The following is a 21,736-nucleotide window of genomic DNA, read 5'->3' as shown; positions in this document are numbered from 1 at the left end:
CCTGTCTACTGGCACAATATCCATACCCCTTGAAAACAAGTTTTTTTCTTATTTTTGTTGACAAACAATTGCATGAAATGAACATTTTCTTCTGAATATACATTGAGAAAAGGAGATTGATAGAATAGTTTTAATTATCTTGAATAAATAATGACTTCTTTTTGTTTTATTTTATTTTGATTCTACATGTGAAAAAAAAATTGGCAAAAACATCCCTATCTTAGTGTAGATCTTTTCCCACATGGTCATATTACAGACAGGAAAGCATGTGGCGATGTTTTTAATACTATAATCAGAAACCAGAACTGTTTAGTCATAGGCATTTTGAATTACTACACTTCCTCCTTCATATCTTTGGATTCAATTCAAAGCTTGTTGAAGTCAATGGATGTTTCATCATAAAGTCTGGAGCTTTTATTCATCAACTTAATTCAGAATCTTGCTTATAATCATTCATGGCATAGCAATACTTTTGGGTAAAAGTGAAATAATTGTTGCTTAACAAAATGGCATTTGATTAAAGAGTTTTTCTTTAAATAACTTTAATTATCCAGTTAATAGATATTCAAAATCAAAACAAATGGAATTGAAGAAAAGCTCAGAAAATGAATAATACCTTGAATGCATACTTTAATCACTTTAATAACAAAAGCTCACAGCATTTACATAAGTTTAGCAAGAAAATTTCTTGGTTATTGTTCCTACTTCAATTAATAAAGTTTTTGCTATTATGTGTATTTCCAGATCACTGTGACATTACGTCTCAAAAATAAAAAAATATGTGAAGTGGAAAAATAAAGACAATAAAGGAAAAAAGATATAATTGGTTTTAAGGATTTAGTTATGGTTTCTGTGTAACTATTGTATACAGGTCAAGAATTTAGAACCAAGATACGCATCAGGCCTTCAAAAAATAAGAAACTGTTTTGCTGAAGTCGATAAAACACTGCACACATTTTGTGTAGATTCTTCTTCACTGAATCATCCTGAAGCAAGATTCTGTCCATCTCTGGATATACCAACTGTGTAAGCCCACATAAACATTACTTTTGTACCTGATGATGTCTTAGGCATTTTTTGGTGCATCCTTGAATCCCCCTGATTTCAGTGGGAATTGAAAATTCTCAGCACCTTGTAGAACAGGATTCCTGCCCTGGAAGGCCAAGCAGAGAAGAAACTGAGATGTTCACAGCACATTCTCTTCACAGACCATATACCAGTGATGAGGATTCTTCACAGTATACATTCTAGACGTTTAGCTTCCAATTCACACAGCGGTGCAGCTGGTCAGCATAGGGGATATAGTTTCAATTTCCTCTTAACACAGGAGCTCTCAAAACAATGCTCTCTATGGATTTCACAGAATCGTGGAATATGGTAGGTTGAAAGAGACCCATAAGGATCATCAAGTCCAAATCTCTGCTCTTCGCAGCATTAACTAAAAGTAAATCACATGTCTAAGAGCATTGTCCAGACACTTCTTGAACTCGGACAGGCTTGGTGTTGTGACAACTCCCTTGGATAGCCTGTTCCCATGACAGATCACCTCTCAGTCAAGAATCCTCTCCTAATGTCTAATCTGAACTCTCCTCAACACAGCTTCATTTCATTTCCTTGTACCATCGCTGGACACCAGAGGGAGATTAACACCTTCCCGTCCGCTGCCCCTCTTCAGGAAGGTGTAGTCATCTATGAGATCACCCCTCAACCTTTTCTCCTCTAAGCTGAACAAACCAAGTATCCTCAGACTCTCCTCATAAGTCTTGCCCTTGAGGCCTTTGACCACTTTGGTCACCCTTCTCTGGACACACTCTAATAGTTTGATGTCCTTCTTACTTTGAGGCACCCCAAACTGCACACAGCACCCAAATCAGGACCACACCAGTGTACAGTGCAGTGTGCACTGGGACAATCGCCTCCCTCAGCTGATTAGCTATGCTGTGCTTGATGCACCCCAGGACCTTTTGGCTGCCAGAACACATTGTTGACTCATATTCAACTTGCCGTCTACCCAAACCCCTGACTCTTTCTGCGGAACTACTCTCCAGCCTCTCAGCCCATAATTTGCGTATCTAATCAGGATTATCTCATACCAGTGGGGAATTCAGCAATTGTTCTTGTTAAATTTGATATGTTTGGTGATTGGTCAGCTCTCTAGCCTATCCAGATCTTTCTGCAAGACCTCTCTACCAATGAGGGAGTCCACAGTTCCACCTAGTTTAGTATCATTGGCAAACTTACTTAAATTCAAATCCCGTGTTCATATCATTTATACAAACATTAAAGAGCACTGGCCCTTCTTTTATTTCTTTTTTTTCTAATAACTTCATTTATTAGAACTCCTTAAGTCCATCCTGCCTTGATTATCCAGTGTATTATGGCTTTTTCTAGACATTTTGTCGAGAAAGATACTGTGAGACACAGTACCAAAAGCTTTGCTAAAATTAAAAACCCCGTACATCTACTGGTTTCCCCTGATAGACTAGATGGATGATCTTGTCATGAAAGGAAATTAAGTTGGTTAAATATGTCTTTCCCACCATGAATCTGTGCTGACTGTAATCAATGACTGCATTGTTTCTCAAGCGCTTTTTAGTAAATCCCAGAATAACCTTCTCCATATTTTTACCAGGCACAGAAGTGAGACTGACAGGCCCGGAATTACCAGAGTGCTCCTTCTTATCCTTCCTGAGAAATGGGACAACATTTGCCAGCTTCCAATGCACTGGGAATTCTCTAGTCTCCCAAGACCATTGAAAAATAAAGAAGAGGTCCTGCGACAACATCCCGTTGTGTCTCTAATCTCCCTAGGCTGAGAATACTTGACCAGCTTTTTATCGATCCAGAAGCTCTCCCTTTGGGTGCACTCTAGGTATTCACTGAACTACCTGTCCCAGGCCGCTTACCTGACTGCATGAGGGAGAAGGTCTGCTAATCCAGTTGGCGTCAGGCAAGGAAGGAGAACTTGGAACAGGATGTCTTTCAGTGTAAATACACATTGTTCTTATACTTCGTAGAGTAAATGTCTGCAAGGTGAGATACTCAATAAGAATATTTCAAACAGTAAAATTATGCCTAGCTGAGGAGGGCACACTTTCATTAGAGCTCTAATGAAATCATTTTGATGTTTCTTTTATTTTCTCTTTCCCCACCCCCTCATATTCTGCTACAGCCCTTCCTAAAAAATTAATGACCCAGACAGTCTCCTCCTGAGCTACAGTAAATGAAAGGGAACAAATAAACAGAAAATCTCTGCATCTCCCTTAGAGCCAGTGGATCCTCCAGATAACTCCCAGTGGCTATCATTAGCCCTAATGGAATGCAGCTGAGCGCCAGCATAGCTACGTTGGTCTTCACTGAGCAGGTACTTGTGCGTGAAAGAGGATGCATTTGCAAATATTCCTTCTGTGTTACAAGTGCTTAGCTTTGGTGCCATAGGGATAAGCTAAACCCAAACTTCACAACTGAAGGTGAACTTGTCACTGCTTGAGGAATTTCTCATTTCCCCTTAGAAACACATGTATTACCTGTGTGACTCTGACGGACAGAGTTATTTAATCTGGAATCTAATATGAGCTATTTATCTAGGATGAGTTTATACATAAGGAAGATACAAAGATAGCTCTAGGATAAAATATACACCATCCTTACATAGCATCGGTAGGAAAATTCATTATCTAAAATCTTACCTCTCTCTCCCATGGTAAGGAAATGAGGGTTGGCTAAACTAAAAATACATGCTTGTCCAGGGATGAGTATAAAAGAAAAGAAAGGTGATGTTCTCAAATATTCACTTTTAGTTAATGCATCCCACGCTATTTGTTTAACATCTGTAAGAGTGAATTTATGCAAAAATCAATCCATTTGAGATCACTGTGCACCAACAATGCATTACATTCCAATGGGTATGATGTCACCTTGTTTCTGAATTATTTTGGGTCTTTGCATGCATTGTACTCGCCTGTTATTCTTTACTGGTGTTTTGAGTTACAATCCCCATACAAATAATAATAGAAGTACTACAATGTCGAAAAGTCAAAATGGTGCAGATCTGAAGACTTCTTGCTATTGTTACCGTAAGAAAATAAGCATAGTCACATTGCATCACACCAACAGTCCATCCTCTCTTTCAAATAATGACCAAGAGAAGGTAGATCCCAGAAGAGCATAAGAACTGGGGAAACAACATTGTCACGGGTTACATTCCCCAAGGACAAATAGTGTTAGCCTAGCTACTTTAACATCTGGGTTTTATTTCCGAATGGATTTCAAACCTTGTTGGAGGTCAAGATTTAACTTTGAGCTGGATCTCCATTAAAAGCCAATTCTGTCTGACCAAGATGTAAATAGGTATGTGCTTGCTTTTTGTGAGTGATAGAAAATGTCTGTATATGAAGGTCACCTTATGGCTCCCTGTGTGACAGAAGGAAGCCTATGACAGGGAAACGGGAAAGTATTAACTGGGTAAACCTGATGGGTTGGTTATCTGAATTTGATCAGGTACAGCATGCTGGAGGATCAAACAGACCTAAACTTTGTGCAATATTTTATCTCCAGCACATAGTGCTTTAAAGCTCAGAAAGTCATTAAACTCCAAGCTAACACATGGAATGCCTAGTGGGATTAACCTTCAAAAACTAATTACCAAAGAGATCAACAAAAGGCAGCCTGCATCAGTACTGTTTTGACAGCATACCAGAGGAGCGAATGGTGTCAGAAAATGTTGATTAAAAAAATCCAATTCACTAGATATCCTTTTCCTACATAGGCAGAGGTTTCTGAATATTTACCAAAGACAAATCAATGAAAGATAGGATTCTAGTTATACCTAGGGGACAGGGTACAACTGTTATGATGATTATTATCCTTCTGTCATCTTTCCATTAGTTTCTAGAAAAGATTTTGAATGAGTTATTGCACTAGCATCTAGGAAGGACAGGCTACTGTCTTAAAGAAAAGGGGTGGCATTACCTCACCTTTTTTTTTAGAATGCTACAGCTGAGCAAATTACCCTGAAGTTCCTTTCATGTTTGGTTTGTTTGGTTTTTTTGTTTTCCTTTTTTTCTCTTGAATATAAAGGAAGCCTGTGATGACTGCCTTGAATATACTGGATGAGTTTTAAATGTAGTGAGACAGATTCTATCTATATGACAAAGATGAAACAAAAATGAACACTGAGCTTATGAAGGGGTCAATACTTCATCAGCTATGAACCTCAAGCCACTTTAGATTGTTACATGTGAAATCTGTTAATTAGTCCTCAGATTTCATGGTCCCTGGATGAATCTGATTTCAAGCAATGTGGCAAAGTGCCAGGCAGTAGATTATGTTACGTACACATGTAAATACACACATGTATATGGATATGTAGGTTGTGTGTATGTACATGTACTCATGTATAAGACAGTATATTATAATAAATATTTAATGTTGGTATATTATACACTATCATATATTTATATATGTATATTTATATATATACGCTTTTTGTGTATATATCTGTGTATGTTCTATATTGCAGCAAACCTGCTCCAGTTTCTACCGACACAACATTTAGACTGATTTTAGTTTGGCCAGTAAAATAAAATCCTATTTCTGTAAAGAAAGAAAGAAAGCTGTTTTTCCCAAATTTCTACAATTGCTATATGGCTAACAGTCCTTCTTAAATACCAAAGGTACTAAAATGTATCCTGAACAAAGACTGGAAAGCAGAAATCCCAGATTTCCCACCAGCAAAAGTAAAGAATCCTACCAGCTTGAGACCCTGCACAGTCCCACAGGCTGAACATGTTTCCAAAAGCCACCTCCTAGTTGATGCTATTATCAGAATTCTGGGAACACGTTTGTTATATAAATATTAAACTAATCTGATGATAACACTGGTACAGACCAGGCCTTGACTTTAAGAGATCATCAGGGAGAGCTCAAAAGAAATTAGTGCATTTAATTACCTTTCTGAAGTTCTCAAATAAAATAAATGTCTATTGAATTTCCCCCCTCAGTTTAAGGCTCTTCACAAATGCTATTACATTTTAATTAAAGTGAACTTGTTTTTCCATTTAGTGGTTATTCTAGCTTGCTTTTTATTTTTTTTTCTTTTCATTATTCTTACAATTGAATAAAGATGCTAATTGGGGATTAGTTTGTAATAACAGCTGACAGGCCCTGAGGATCCATTCTGCAAACTAACAGCCTATGGATGCAGAACAATCCATAAGCCAGCACAGGGGAAACAGTCTGTTACCAGAAGTTATCGTATTCATTTACAACTATAGACTGCACAAATGAGCTTTGTTCTGGTGAGATTTTATTCTTACTTAGATCCTGTGCACTACTGTGTTTCAGATGTAGCTTGTTTTCTTCGCCCCATGGAGAATAGGGACAGTTTGCCATTTACATGGTATATTAACCGGGCAGACATGGATAGCTCATATTCTGAGCTTTGTAGAGATGAACCAGGTCCGGTACAGGAACACGGATTCTGACTGAACATTGACAGCTTTGAAAATGTTAATAAAGACATGGTCATATGCTAAAAAATTTGCACAATAACTGGATAAGAGCAAAGGAATTTGTCTCTTTGAGGCTTTTCACTTAGGCATTTATTATATAAGCAAGATGATATCTCAGTCTAAAATATATCATTTGCAAAAAATCATTCAATAATTCAATACTGAGTAAAGACTCTGAAAATTAATCTTATGTCAGAATGTGAAGTTACTAAAACTTAAACTACTGAAGATCATGCAATTCAGAATGGAGATGACCAAATAACTCTCTTCTGACCCCCAAACAGAAAAAACTTCTGAGTGTTAATTCACAAGTTTAGTTGATACTGTACTAAAGGGGTGTAAATTGATCTCGAAGTCTGCATAAAAAATGTCTACTGATGCCCTAGGAAATGCCCTCCTTCCTAGCTGGAGGTAAGAGTATGATTTTAGAAAATATTTGACTTAGATTATATTTATGCTACATACTTTCCTGAAGTGATGGATTTGTACTTTATCTCCAGGAAATCAAACAAAATATATGAATTTCAGTTACATGTAAGAAATAAAAATCTTCAAACAGAAAGATATTTATAGCCTGAACTAACTGATATTCTAATGCAGTGTAAGCTTATCTACAAATCTAGAATATAAACGCTCTGTTTGCAATCTGCCTGTTTATGGGGGGCATCTTTGCTCTTATGAAAATTTGTAGCCTAAATGTTACAGAGGTCTTTGAAGTTAAAATGAGCGTAGATGTTTTCCTTAGGCTTTAATTGAATCAGTGGCAACCAAACTCTTTCTACAGTGTGACTCATATTTTTTAAGAGATTTCTTCAGGTAGTGTAGAACTGGTCCCTAAACTTGTTCTTTCTTCCAAAATCTACCCCTAGAAGGTTCAAAGATTTCACAAATTACAAGGAATTATCTGGATAAGACATAAACATTCTGTCTCTATATTAGATAACATATTGTGATAATAGATAGAGAGGGAGAAAGTGAGAAATACAGACAAAGAAATCTTTGAGTCTTTAATCTCTTACTTATACTGTGCTTTTGAACAAGATTTCTTTCAGTGAAAATGGAACTGTAATAACTTGTGTTTTATTAAGTTAGTAAGGTGAAATTTGTTATGCTGACTTGTAAGGAAGATTCAGTGTCAACAGTACAATTTAATAAGCTAATGGAATTCTTTATCTCGGGAAATTTGAAAACAGTATATTTGGAAGATTTTTTTTTGGAAATTAATAAGATTTGCAGAAACCTTGGTTGATGACCTAATCAGAAAATACCAAGGAAAGGTAACAAACTAGCTTAAATACCTTTATATACAAGCCAGGCAGCCCTTTATTCTCAAATTGTCCCATTGATTTCAGCTCCACTGGAACAACATTTGCAACACAGTACAGAACCTGTCTGACACAGCTTAAGGAAGGTAAATATGCTGAAGAAATTTTTAAACTGATTCTGTGGAAAGGGGTTCAATTGGCATAATTTGGCTGTGTATTATAGCTCCTTACTGTGGAAGGGATTTTCCAAGATGATTTAAAAGAACCTTTTCTCTGGCTTTGGACAATGGCATTTCAGCAGGCAATAACTATGTGAGACAAAACAAGGTAGAATGTGCTTTCAGTAAATAAGATCCTCACGGGGTTTGGAAACTCATGTGAGTGGCTAGGTTTGAACATTAACCTGCTGGAAAGACCTGCTGGAACGGACCTCCTAAGTATACCAGCACAGCACCTGCCTTCTGGTACCAGCTGCACCAAAAACATTAATAACATGTACGTTTCTAATTTGGATTTACAAATCTCTAAGGATGGAGATAAGACAACTTCTCAGACAGTCTATTCCAATGCTTAACTGTCTGTTCTTGACCCAGCTGAGCAAAGCTTGCTGAGACCAGAAACATATGACTGTATAACTCAGAAGTGCATGACTGCCTGTGTATTTCTGAGACTCTTACACTTCCACTTGCAGTGAGGACCCAGACTAGAGAAAATGTTCACACTATCTGTTGTTGGTCCTGAGCTCAGCTTCGATGACTGCTGTGGTATGGGTGGTGGAAAGGCTGGTGAGTCATCCAGACCGCCTACAATCCAGCGGAGCTGTGATATCTATTTCTGCACACAGTCAACGGATGGAAGAGCTCAAAAAAGCTAACTTTGGTACTCATTAGTGGAAGTCTCATTATGGCCCTCAGTCAATTAAGCAAGTCAGTCTTATGAATAAGAATGACTTAGGACCATTACCTTATGAGAGTCAGAGTCAGCATTTTAACCCCAGAGGCACAACAATTCTATATAGATTTCAAAACTGGTTTGTTTGAAGTAAGTAATCAGAAAAGAAAGAAGTGATTTAGTAAGGGCATTAAAATAGAATGGGTTTGCTGTCAACTATAGTTTAACTCTCCAGAGCACATGTGCCCACATTGTACCTAAGATAAGCTGTGCATAATAGAAGAGAGTTCACTTCCAGATGATTATAGTTATAGACTCCCCAAAGGGAAAAGCAAGAAACAAGCAAAGAGAACAGGCTTTTCATCATCATTTATAAAGACTTCAGAGGCATGTTTAAAACGGTGAAATGCTGCTTATGTCCATTGTATAACACTTTGAGATACAGAGCTTTGTCGAATGTACCATTTAGCTGTTAGGGATTATTACTGGTTATAGTTAGGTAGTGACTTGCCTCATTTCAATAGCCTTCATATTTTCCCATTACCATACTAACTGTAATATTATTTTTTTTTTATTTCTGACTTCTCCTAATTAATGTGGCAAAAAGCCATGAAAGCAAACATATTTAAAATCAAAGACCACTTTACAAATAAATTTGAAAAGTACAACATTCGTTCCTCTATTTAAACAGTAAATTTAAAATGAATATTTATGCAGACTAAATTAATTAATAAATTCATGGAAGAAAAGCTAAGTAAGTGGACTTGTTAAAGAAGAATGAGAACTAAATACAGCAATCCCTGATCCTGGAGAGTAAATCTTGACTTCTATGATTAGCTGTTTTGTTGTACTTGGAGAAATTATTTGTGGTTTTAAACCCAGAAACTGCTGCTTGATCCTGGAACTCAGACTGAATATACTTCTGCAGCTCTATGAAACATGTAGAAATGTATATATGGGTAGCTGTAGAGCCAGACAGGATTAAAAATTAAAGTTATACATGCTATTCTGTGTTTAAAAGAAAATCTGTTGTTATTAGGATATGATATTACTTGTCTATGGCATGAACACATTTAATTTCAACATGGAAAATCTATTCTTTTGCATTGTCTATTGCTTTCTCATTCTATTTTTTTTTTTCTGATATACCAGCTGTACCAAAGACAGTTGCTGAATGCACTCTTCGAATTGGGTACTGTTCTTTGAGAAACCATTACCTGTTACAAGGAGTTGAGAAACATGTATCACTTTCTGGTTTAAGTCACTGACTTTATGGTAATCTGTGCATGATTGTACTGTGTAAACCTATCTGCATTTTGCACAGTATTGTCAGCTAACTTAGGGTCAAGGAATATGAAGGAATCATGCAAGATTTTATCTCTAGCCCCTTCTCCTAATGTCACGAGGAATTCATACTGAGGAGTGGATGCTGCTGGTGTTACAATGGCTCCAAAGCTCTTGAGCTTCAAGTATTTTTCCATTTAGACTTTATCCTAAACTAATCCTTTACAAACCCTCAACAGTCAATGGAAAGAAAAAGCACCTTTAAGTGACGATTAATTTTACCTCTATCACTCTTAGATTAGGGTGATGAGAAGTTTTTCTCTGCTGAGAAAAATTTTAATGGTTAAAATTAGATGAGATTATACTTATTGTAAGTAGATACACCTCACTATCTTCATAAAATAATCTAAATCTAAATATAATATAAAAATATAATACTCACACTAGACAAAAATTTTTGATGGCTTTTTAAAATAACACCTTACAATCTTCCCTTTTGGAGTTCAGACAATTGGAGAAAACACGCTGCAAATAAGTAACAGATTAAAGAGGTCAATCATCTTCTCTATGTAAACCATAAAGAGTCTCCATGCAGTAGATGAATTATTCCTCCCACTTCCCTGAAATTCAATAGCCACTTAAGATGTAGGAGAACTACGTATTTAAAATAAGCCTCATTTCAAGTAATTTTGTTTTCCAGGAAGGGCAATTTTGTTGGAGGTTTATTTACTAGTATTCACACAGTTGAAGTCTCTGTTCACTTGACAGGAAAAGAGAAGTTACAAATTTGCTGTCACTTTAATTCTCTTCCAGTGCCTCAGTAGACATCAAGGAGTTCATTAACGTTGTCCCTCTATATGAAAAGATACCTGACAGATAACCAATGCAGCCCTTCAGGTGCATTTCCAATTACATATACAGAGTTGGAAACAATTACTTACTATAATAAACCAAATACCAGGGATTTAACATATGTAATTGTCAAATCTTCTCTTTTTAGACACGGATAGTCTACAGTCATCTTAAAAAAAAGTTTCCTGTTATATCAAGGGGCTAAGTCAGTTTCAAATAGCTTTTTGGACAGTAGTTGTGCTTAGTTTCTCTTCTACTGACTCCAACTAGCTTCAAACCTTAACTTAAATTTAAGTATTTTGGGCATTCAAAATAAAACAAAATTAACATGAACCTTCATGCCACAAAAAACAAGTTCCCTCCTGTCTCCTCAAATTAGCAATTTAGTTAAACCAGTAGCCTAGGCTTACTTAAGCACTGTTAGGGGAAAAGAAAAATACCCTTTTCCTTCAGTGATATCTCATAACAATGTAGAAAAATGAGCACTTCTCATTTTTTCACTTGAACTGTTATTCTCTATTAGAATACATGCCCTGTGTGCTCATAGGCGTGTATACTAGTGCAACTAGCTCACCTCTAAAAGATGTTAGACCTAACATTAACATTATCTTCATTGTCTTAACTGTCTGTAAGAAAAAGAGAATGGCCCAATTTCAAGCAGGAATTAGACCAGGTGACCTCCAGATGTTTCTTCCATCTTGAGTTTTTATGTGATACCATGACTTAACATGTTAAAAATTAGAACACTGAGTTTAACCAATATTGTAAGAGAGATTTAACGCCACTCCTAGAAAATCAGAACTTCCTTGAACTGTGCTCATATCTCTATTTCTGAAGAAGAAAAGGAAGGAAAAACACAGTGTGCCACCCAGCAATTTGAGTTGAATTCTTTGCTGTGCTTTCCACATCTTGTGTGACATTAAACACCTTTCTCTAAGTTTCGTATTCCTACAAATGAAATAGTAAATATTACCACTATGTTTCAGTGTTGATGTAAGGGAAAAACCATAAAAGCTTCTCAGATACCATAGTTGTGGAAACCATGTATTTATGCCACAGATAAAAGAAAAAATATATTGGTGTATCTCTGTGTATAAACACATACCTTTACTTCTAGTGCAGTAAACTTTTTTTTGTGCGTGAAAGCTGGAAAGGGATTGCTTCCCCACAGGGCAGATAAAGGCAACCACAGCACTTTGTAATAGAATGTTCCATGCTGGAGAACGCAACACTACTTTCTGCGAATTATGCCGACCTGGAAAACAACCAGTTTATGGAATTGGAAAGAGAAGCCTCTGACTGGTTTCACTTTGTGCCCGAATTGCTATGAGACTTAACCTGGCATACTGAAATGAACAGTTCTCAAAGAGTACAATATTGTTTCTTATATAGATCTGCCTCCCAAAATTTTGAAGAGAAATACTAAAGTCTGAGGCAGAACAGATTCTGCACGCAGAAAAATGGCTGACTCAGGCTGTGAGAAATCAGATCGGCTCAAAAAATTGGGTTTGAATAGTTTCTTATCACCTCTGGCTTCAAGGCACAAGTTACCTAAAAGATTTATTGGCGTGATAAATACAGATCTTTAAAAGAGAGCCAGTAATTTGAAACTTGCAGACTCAACTAGAAAAACACATGAAGCAGATAATTACCATAAAACAACAGACCAGATAAAGTTCCACATATATTCAAGAATATTTGAATGACAGATGTAAAATAGCCTTTAAAAAATCATGTGGGTCTATTTCCACCTAGGATCGGGCTGCCTGCATCAGGGGCTCCATATATAGGCATGAAACTTTCTGTTCCAAATTCATTTTTCATTTTAAAAAGTGCTGAGACCACAACTCTCATTACCATTGGTAGGAGGTGTTGGTGCTATTCATCTCTCAAAATGAGGCCACTTATTTTAGGCATTTAAATATATTGGACCAGGCTTCCTTGTGCCACTCTATAGATGCAAAGCAGGCATATACCTGTCCTAGCTGGTCAGTTATGGTGAGATACTGTCTCGAAGGAAAAGCAGGACTTGTGAAATTAACCTGCTGTAATCTTTTTTTTTCACTGTGCTATAAAACGCTTTCTAGGTATGGTGGATTTATCACTCAAATGTCCTGACTTGAGGGAATGATTCAAAGATCTTAAAACTTTGACTGAGATAAGTAGCCTGTCATAACAGATTTAGCAAGTGATCATGCAAACCAGAGGAAAAATACTTAGTCTGGCTGCAGAGAAACAATGTCCTGTTTTACAGGAATGCTGTGTTGCCTGCTTTTGGTGGAATTCAGAAGATTCAGTGTCATTGGGCTCTATAAAGCAAGGCTTTTAAGCATAACTGGGCTGCCAACTCACTGCTTTACTAAGATTGTAATGATATTTGTAGCTTTCTAGAAGCATCTGAGTTCGCCTGAGTACTGGGAAATTTTTTTTTTGCAGGAAAAAGTCCTAAATGCAAACTGCTAGCCAGCACCGTTGCAGAAGAAAACTTCAAACAGTGGTCTAAGGTAGATATAAATGATGCAAAAGATATTTGCATATATATAGACATATACACATATACATGCATATGTATACACATACATACACATATACTAATCATATGAGGAGAAAAATGAATCCGGATGGAAGCATGAATCGGAAGTTTGTTTAAACAGGATATTTTCACTGAATCCAGACTTAAAGAGCATATCCACCTTAGGGGCTTGAACTTCTTCTTCATTAGAAAGAAAAAAAGCAGGGTATTTTTTTTTCAGTTTTGGGTATTTTTGGGGGGGGGATGGGGATGAGAAGATTTGGATGGGGGAAGGCTGTAATATTTCTGCCTTGTAATGAACGTAAGGGGGTTTTTAGAGAAGGTACATGTGGGGGTGCTCTGGGTAAAATGTTTCATGGCATTTTATTTTTAAAGCAAGACCATAGCTTAGTAGGAAAGACCACATCTGATTTGAACACTGTATGAGTATCCACAGTAGGATGTCTATTTCACTTGGAATAGATAAAAATGGGTGTAGGGGCATTCTGTGTTTAAGAAGATGCAATATTATTTTGCCTGAAAATAATTAAATCTGGCCATGATGCTTACAATCATCTTCTCCTATTAAACAGTTATAATTATTGAGGGACTTTGCCATATGTCCTTGTTATGTCGGAAATATGACAGTTTTCACATAAAAATATTACGTATAAGATCACTTAAAAGATTTAAAGGCTTCTTATCAGAAGTGCCTGTGATGTTTTATTATATTCCAAAACCACAGTTCAGTGTTATCAACAATAATACACACTAACAGAATTCCAAACATCCATTTCAGTTATTAATATGTTGTGTATTGCTTCTACAGAAACTTCTCAACATAATTCGCATTGAGAGATCATCAAAAATATTGTTTAAATAATGTTTTTACAATATGGAACTGTCAAGTAATAATGAATGAATAAAAGGATTCTTGCTATAAGTTATGCTGTCTGAGGAAAACAAAAATCAAAAGGCAGGCTGCTGCTTTCACTAACACACGTACAATGTTTGGTCTGCAAAATGTTATAATGTAGGTTTATCATGGCAATTCAGCTGCTTTTTCTGAGAGAAAAAACAGGCAGGAATAAAAGAAGGATCACTTCAAACTACCTTTTTTTCTTGTTAAGCTACTTTATTCTCAAGGAAGCTGAAAAGCACTCCCCTCTTCCTATAGTGACCAGACAGACAGAGCAAGGCTATACATAAAGATAGCTCCTAAATTAAGACAGAAATACATAGAGTTACTAGACATAGTAAAAGACTCCCTAAAATTCCTAGGCATAATTGGAGTCAAAATAGCAGGGAGCAGTTGCTTTCTCAAATACAGCGTTTGAGGAACAGGTTGTTTTCAAAGATATTCTTCCTTTCTCTGATGCTAACAAATGCCTCTGGTCCATCAGCTCATGGGATGGTTCCACCAGTGGCAGCTGAATTATCCATGGGTCACAGACCATTTCATTTTTATCTGACCCTCTCCTCAATTTCAGTGTCAGGGACACTCTGAACTGACATTTTAAACCTTAATATGTTCTCCTTTTTGTTGTCAAGAGTTTGCATAGTTTGTTCAGAGGTTTCTGTTTTGTTTTGGTTTTTTTTTTTCATGTTGAAAGTCAATGCAAGTTGACGAACACCTCCTTCCCTGGAGGTGTTTAAGGAACAGGTTGACGAAGTGCTTAGGGACATGGTTTAAGGGAGTGTTAGGAATGGTTGGACTTCATGATCCAGTGGGTCCTTTCCAACCTGGTGATTCTATGATTCTATGAAGTGAAAGAAGCAGCTTGTTTTAAAGGAAAACACTAAATGTAAAATTTAAAACCAGTGCTGCAAATCAACAATGGTAGAGACTGCACTTCAGGAGAAGTCTGGGAAATTAAGGAAGGAATGATTTTCCAGCAGTGCTGTAAATATCATCTTAGGTGGCTGTCGTCAACATGTACCACGTAAAAGGATGGTTTTCCAGCAGTCATTCTTGACTATATTGCCAAAACCAAACAAGTATTGATCTGGTAACTTACATGAGAAGAAATTAATGTCTTTCATCATGCCCATGATACCAGTAGCGGGAGCTAAAAATATCTATACTTAGAAACTGCTTCACTGAGAAGATTAAGTGTAGTTAATTTTTCTGTGATAACCAAAGTGTCTGCAAAAGCTGAAATATCTACAGGATATTTGGCCATTGCTCTTGCATCATCAATATGTCTTCAGATTTGAAGACTGGGATAGGAAAGAAAATGAAAACAGGGCTTTGATCTAGTCTGTGTAAGACTGTAACACCAAAACATCAGGAAAAGTTCAGTCTCCAGGAAATCAGCAGAAATTCATGGGAAAAATAGTAGGAAAAATGTGAAAAATGGAAAAAATGGAAGTAGTCCTGTGGCTAGGGCATGTAGAGCCTAGTCAGGTGATATTCTATACCCATAGAGAGAGGGATATTCCAGCTGTTAAGCTACTTTTTCTTAATAAGAAATTGATTCTATTGTGTCTTCTTATGAGATATCACTAAATAATTTATGTCTGTAAAACTGCATGGCCTACAGCAAACTCTTTTGAAATTGTAAGACGCCTTACTGAATACGTATTTTTTAATTTGTTTTGGAATTGATTATAATTTGATTATATTCCATATTCTTGCAATGTTTCGTTGTGCAAATGTACAGTATGGATTTTTTAATTGCATTGCATTTGTGTTGCATTTTATAACATTTTTAATCGTTTCACTATTCAGGATATTGGAGACTATTTTTAGCTTTCTAAATTATGATATTAGAAGGTAATGTAATATTGAAATGTGTCAAGATAGCCCATAAATTAGTGAAGAAGCCAGATGGGCAACTGGAACAAATTCTTAAGGGTTTCTCATTAGTATGCAGTTCTGTAGATTATCTACTCTCAGTCAATGGAAAAGACCAAGAAAATTTTCACTTGTAAGAATTGCAGCAAAGGTGATTTCCATATCCTGGAAACTAGGTCTTCTTCTTTAACTTTTGTGTTATCTAGAGTGACTGGTTCGATTTTGTAGGTGTCTCAACTATGAATGTAAGTGAATGAGACATCATGCAACACACTTTCTTTGTTTTTTTTTAATTTGGAAAGAAAATGTCTCTTTGGTTTTGGGTTATATGAAAAGAGTTCAAATATGCAGATAGAATTATAGAATTACAAGAAGATTTGACAATGTCTCAAAATAGAAAAGAAGGCCTTCTTGCCAACTTTGTCACCCAACATTTTTCATGTTTGGTAAACTGATGAGATACTTTTTCACCTTGTGGGTGGGAGACTGGTTTTGTGTGTTGGAGGGTGACAACTCATGCTGCATTTATATTCTTCTGCAACTTTTTGATCAGAGTATCACCTAAAGGTCTTTTGAAGGAAGTATTTTATTGCTTTCATATATCTGTTCACCAATCTGCTGGTTTTGAGATAACAGCAAAGAGTACTCACATCTCTAGTGTTTAAACTTTTGTCCTCTAAGTGTGGCTTATTTTCAGCTATTACTTGTATGATTACTATGAGTAAGCATAGTTTACTTTCTTGTTTTTGTGTTCAGCTACAGTATTATTTAGACTATCATAGGGAAGCAGGAATGATTAAGGATGACTATATGTTTTCCTCTCAATAAATGTAGACAATTAGAGGACTGCTTTGTTGCAGGAAATAAGAAATAGAAGGATGAGGTTTTTTATTATTATCAGCATGAACTCATTCACTTTTTTGGCCTTTATTTTTGGCACATAATAAGCCTGAACACATCATTATTAAGCTAAATTCACTGAGGTTTTTGTAGAAGAGCTGACTCCTAAGTTTTTGTATGTTTGTTTGTTTGTTTTCCCATTTGAATTGCCTTAGGGACTATTTTCCCAATTATTTAGGCCCAGAGGAAGTTAATTTCCTTGGATCACCCATTGCTTTTAATTACAAAGGCCCAATATGGACAAATTCACCAGTTTTGTAGAAGAGGTGGTTATATTCTGTCTTAATATAATGTGCATTAATAGTTGTAACTGCTGTCTGTGGAGTTTCATTCTGAGCATTCTGTCTGAAAATTCCCATTCACACTTCATATGAGCCTGGACGGGGTGTTTTGTTTCATTCTCTTGGACTGAAGGAATTAAAAGGGGGTTAAGAATAGAACTCTCCCTTTCTCTGCAGATCATTTTGACAGCCTTGTGGACATTCATTCAGATTCCAGCTCTCTCCTGAACTTGTATTCAGTTAGAAAATTGCATGTTAATATCTTCAAAATTAATACTGGTGATTCATAAGAATGAAGATGTTGTAATATGTTTGTTAATCCTGTTTCTGCCAACAACATAATATCAGCTTGAGGTCACAAAACTGGACAAAGGATGGAACATTGTCCAGACAGGATCAGAGCAGCCTCTTCCTCTCTAATGAGTTCACTGAAAGCCCTTTCGGTGCATATGATTCATAAATCAGTATTGTCTCATTTTTCAGCCTTGTAGGACACTCCTTGTATGCAACTCTAATGTATTCTTGATGCTTACATTGGGATGAGGTGATTGTTTTATAGGGATGGATGATTCTCTACTATAATCAGTACCCTTACTGGAAAGTCTTTGAAGTAGTTGGCTTGGATAAATGTCTTTATTTTGTAGATATGTAAAGTGAGGCAAGAGGCCTCTGTGCCTGCATCAGAGGCTGTGATTTAACCTCACGTGTTGACTGCTGAAAACAATTTCAAGAATGAATACTATTCACTGCAACAAACCATTTCACCATGACAAAATGGAGAAAGAAGACAAACAACCAACAGATTATCCACAGCAACTTGATTAGCTACAAACAATTTATTTGTAAACCTTCACTTTTAATTGCTTTTGTGTCCCTAGCTCCTCCTCCTTCTTCCTCCATCAGCCCCTAGTTAAAGAAATATAAATGAGATTTTAGACTCTTTCATATTTCTCTGTTTAAAGACAGTCAATAATACACACTACTCCTTCCTTACCAGGTCTTGAATGCAAATCTTTTTGCAGTAAGACTAACTCAGAGTTACTATTGAGAGATATGGACTTTGTGATTGCCAGGAGGTGATTACTACAGTGAGTAAAAAGCTTGTTTATTTGTTTTGATTGTTTGGTTCTCATAGATGGAATAATGATAATCATCATCTGTTGATCTGGGGGCTTACTGATTGTTATCTGAAATAATTCAGCCAAAGTACAATCAACAGCCTGGTTTAATTACCACTACAATTCAACAGACTCAGAGATGGGTATTTTTAATCAAATATCCATTTGCCAAAACTTTGTCTCTCCCAATTTTCCAACAAAAATGACCATTCATACTCATGGATGACACCTTACAATTATACTCAGTCAAGACTTATGCCTTAAATAATCTATGCATACCATAGAATCAAAGAATCATTGAATCATAGAATGATTTGGATTGGAAATGACCTTAAAGATTGTCTAATTCCAAACCCCCTGACATGGGCAGGGACATCTCCCACTAGACCAGGCTGTCCAAGCCCACGTTCAACCTGACCTTGAACAACTCCAGGGATGGGGCAGCCACAACTTCACTGGGTCACATGTTCCAGTGCCTCATCATGCTCATTGTGAAGAAATTCCTCCTTATGTATAGTCTAAATCTGCCCCTCTCCAGTTTATACCCATTGCCCCTACTCCCACCACTACATGTCTTTGTAAACAGTACCTTCCCAGCTTTTTTGTACACCCCCTTCAGGTACTGGAATGTCTCTGTATGGTCTTCTTGGAGCCTTCTTTTTTCCAAGATGAACAACCCTAACTCAGCCTGTCCTCATAGCAGAGGTTCTCCAGCCCTCTGATCATCTCTGTGGCCTCCTCTGGACCTGCTCCAACAATTCCATCTCCTTCTTATGTTGAGGATTCCGGACCCCCAAATTCTTCTCTTCAGGGCTGCCCTCAATCACATCAACCCCCATCCTGTATTGAAACTGCAGATTGCCCCGACCCAAGCGTAGGACCTTGTACTTGGCCTTGTTGAATGTCGTGATGCTCACACTGGCCCACTTCTCTGGCTTGTCCAGGTCCCTCTGACTGACATCCTGTCCTTCTGGTGTGGCAAGAAGAGCATGAAGTAATTTGAAATTAAATGATCAACCATTTCAAAAAAGAATTATTTTTTTTCTGAAAAAAAGATTTGCAAACAAAAGTTCAGTATGTGGAAGAGAGTTTCTGGCTGAGTACAGGAAAGTAGTGATAATGTGATAAAATATGTTAATGGAGAGCCTTGCAAAGATGCAGTTGAAGAGCTATCATTACAAAGCTTCTGAACACAAATATGGTGCAAGTCTGAACACAAGATATTCACTGATGCTTGTGAAAAGTCTGCCTGGATAAGTCTGACAGTATGATGAGTTAGTGGATGTCAGGTGGGCAGACCAGAAGATGCGTTATAATCACAGTCAAAGCTGTTATGGCCTCTGTCCAGTGTTCCAAGGAAAGGAAGGACTCGAAAGAGTGAGAGATTCCTCTTTGATGATGTCACTCCTCCTGCTCTCTTTTGTTATACCAACTGATGTGCTCAGCAAAACAGCTCATTAGTGATGACAGCAGAGCCAACACCACCTTAGGGGTCATCTTGTAACCATAAATCCATGCTAACCTTTTGGATCTGTGCTCTAAATGCTGAGAGTTTTGCAGAGCAGCTCTCATCCTTTCATGATATGTCTTGTTGAAATCAGCAGTACATACAGGGCCATGGCTTTCAACATGTTTTGTAGGCAAACGAAACAGAGCAGCACAGTTTAGACCACTGCAGGTCTAAATTGACATATCTCCTGATTCCTATTACCAAATAATGCACTGTTATCAGTGGTGATTTTAACAATCTCCTAAACTGCAATCTGTACTGAGAAGTAAAGACTTTTTAATCCTTCATAACTTCCATGGCATAATGCCTCTCTTACAATAGTAGGCTCTGGACCTGTCCATCAACTTAATGCCTGGAATAATAATGCTTGATGAAGTACCTTCTCATCTCAAGAGCAGGCACTTAGCTACATAAATCTCTCATGTAGAGAAAAGAAATAGATATATACCCAAATGGGCTTTCTTTGTGAAAGGTCAACTTTTGAACGTATTTCCTTATCCCCCTGGAGCCTCTGCAACAGATAACATTTCAGAACTTGTCTTCTGCTTTCTACTCTATTTAATTAAAGTGTGCTGCTGACTTTGATGAAAATATGTTTCCCTCATGATTAAAAAGCTCTTTTGATTAAATCATTTTGCCTAGACAAGTTGCCTGTAATAATAATAAATTAGAATGTTTTTGAAACTACTTTCTCATGTGTTAATAAATTGTATTTAATTCTACATGTTAATTGACTGGTGCCCAGAACACCTCACCCACCAGTTCAGTGCATTACTATTACTGGTCAGCCTGGAACTCCTCTAAGGTGGATTACAATATTGATCTTACCCTGTGGAGAAAGAAAGTGGGAAAATGCCAGTTCGAATCAATGCTGAGAGACTGTAGGTCTCTCAGCTAATCTTGTAATCTGAAATGCAGGAAAGTGCAGTACAAAGAGAGCTGAACTAGTTTGATGGAAGTCATCTCAACTTTAGAAGCTCAATAGTAGCATAAATAGAGCGTTAATCCTGAAAGAATAAATCTTGCTGTATGATTTCTAACCGTCTCAGGTCCCAGGTATAATTTTCCAATTTGCGTTGATCTGAGATGACAATGAGCAGAACAATCTTAGGTCTCTTTTATTCAGCTGTGACTGATGTGTTCAGAGATATAAAGAACATCTTTGGTCTGCTTTATGATATATAAGGAGCTTGCAGAAAAACTGGAAATAAAACATGTCTTTCTTTAGTTTTATTAGCCTTCCGTTTCTTATTTATTACTTATTAGGAAGAAAGAACATTTACTGAATAAAAATACAAGCATGTTCAGTGTGTGCTAGACTAGAGACACTGGTGATCTGGCAACAAGAGTGTGTATCCTGATGGACCCTCGGAACGGAAACACTCCCTTTCTTACCAAAAGTAGGATCACAAAATGCTTTCATAGTAAACAGACTCTTCCATCTTCTGTAGTACCAGAGAGGAGGCCGTAATACTTGCCAGAAAAAAATATTACTCGGGTGACTAAGTATTAAAATTTTTGCCTCAAAACATGTTTTTTGTTTTTGCGCTAAACTTCACATTCTAAAAGTTAATATACATGATCATTCTTATTTCTGAAAATAACGACAAAATCATTGCTTGGTTAGTTGGTTGGTTTTTTCTCTGGTAAGTAAAAAGATTGTGGTAAGGAGATCATTTGCTATATTAAACCCAGACTCTCAGGCTTAGAGATCTCAGCTCATCTGGAAATTAATGCCTTCCCTAAGCTTGTTTGATCTCAGCGTTTTTGAAGCAAAGGCCACAATATACATGAGTGACAGGCTTTTATCCCCA

General features: G+C 36.9%; 1 long non-coding RNA gene across 2 annotated transcripts in view; it reads left to right on the top strand.

Annotated features, from left to right (window-relative positions):
• The window catches only part of LOC128850933 (uncharacterized), a 39,226-nt gene extending 18,131 nt beyond the window's left edge, over window positions 1–21,095 (top strand). Inside the window, exons 6-9 of one of the 2 annotated variants that reach the window (XR_008448177.1) lie at window positions 2,633–3,033; window positions 3,268–3,364; window positions 18,292–18,382; window positions 19,116–21,095. This is a non-coding gene — a long non-coding RNA (uncharacterized LOC128850933). Of the gene's footprint in view, window positions 1–2,632; window positions 3,034–3,267; window positions 3,365–18,291 lie in introns of both variants that reach the window. The other variant, XR_008448176.1, reaches the window with a different exon arrangement.
• Window positions 21,096–21,736: the final 641 nt, after the last annotated feature.

Source organism: Cuculus canorus, chromosome 1, assembly GCF_017976375.1.
Source record: "Cuculus canorus isolate bCucCan1 chromosome 1, bCucCan1.pri, whole genome shotgun sequence".
Classification (NCBI taxonomy): Eukaryota; Metazoa; Chordata; class Aves; order Cuculiformes; family Cuculidae; genus Cuculus; species Cuculus canorus.
Note: the sequence above shows the minus strand (reverse complement) of the source record. Positions and strands in the feature narration are given on the sequence as shown.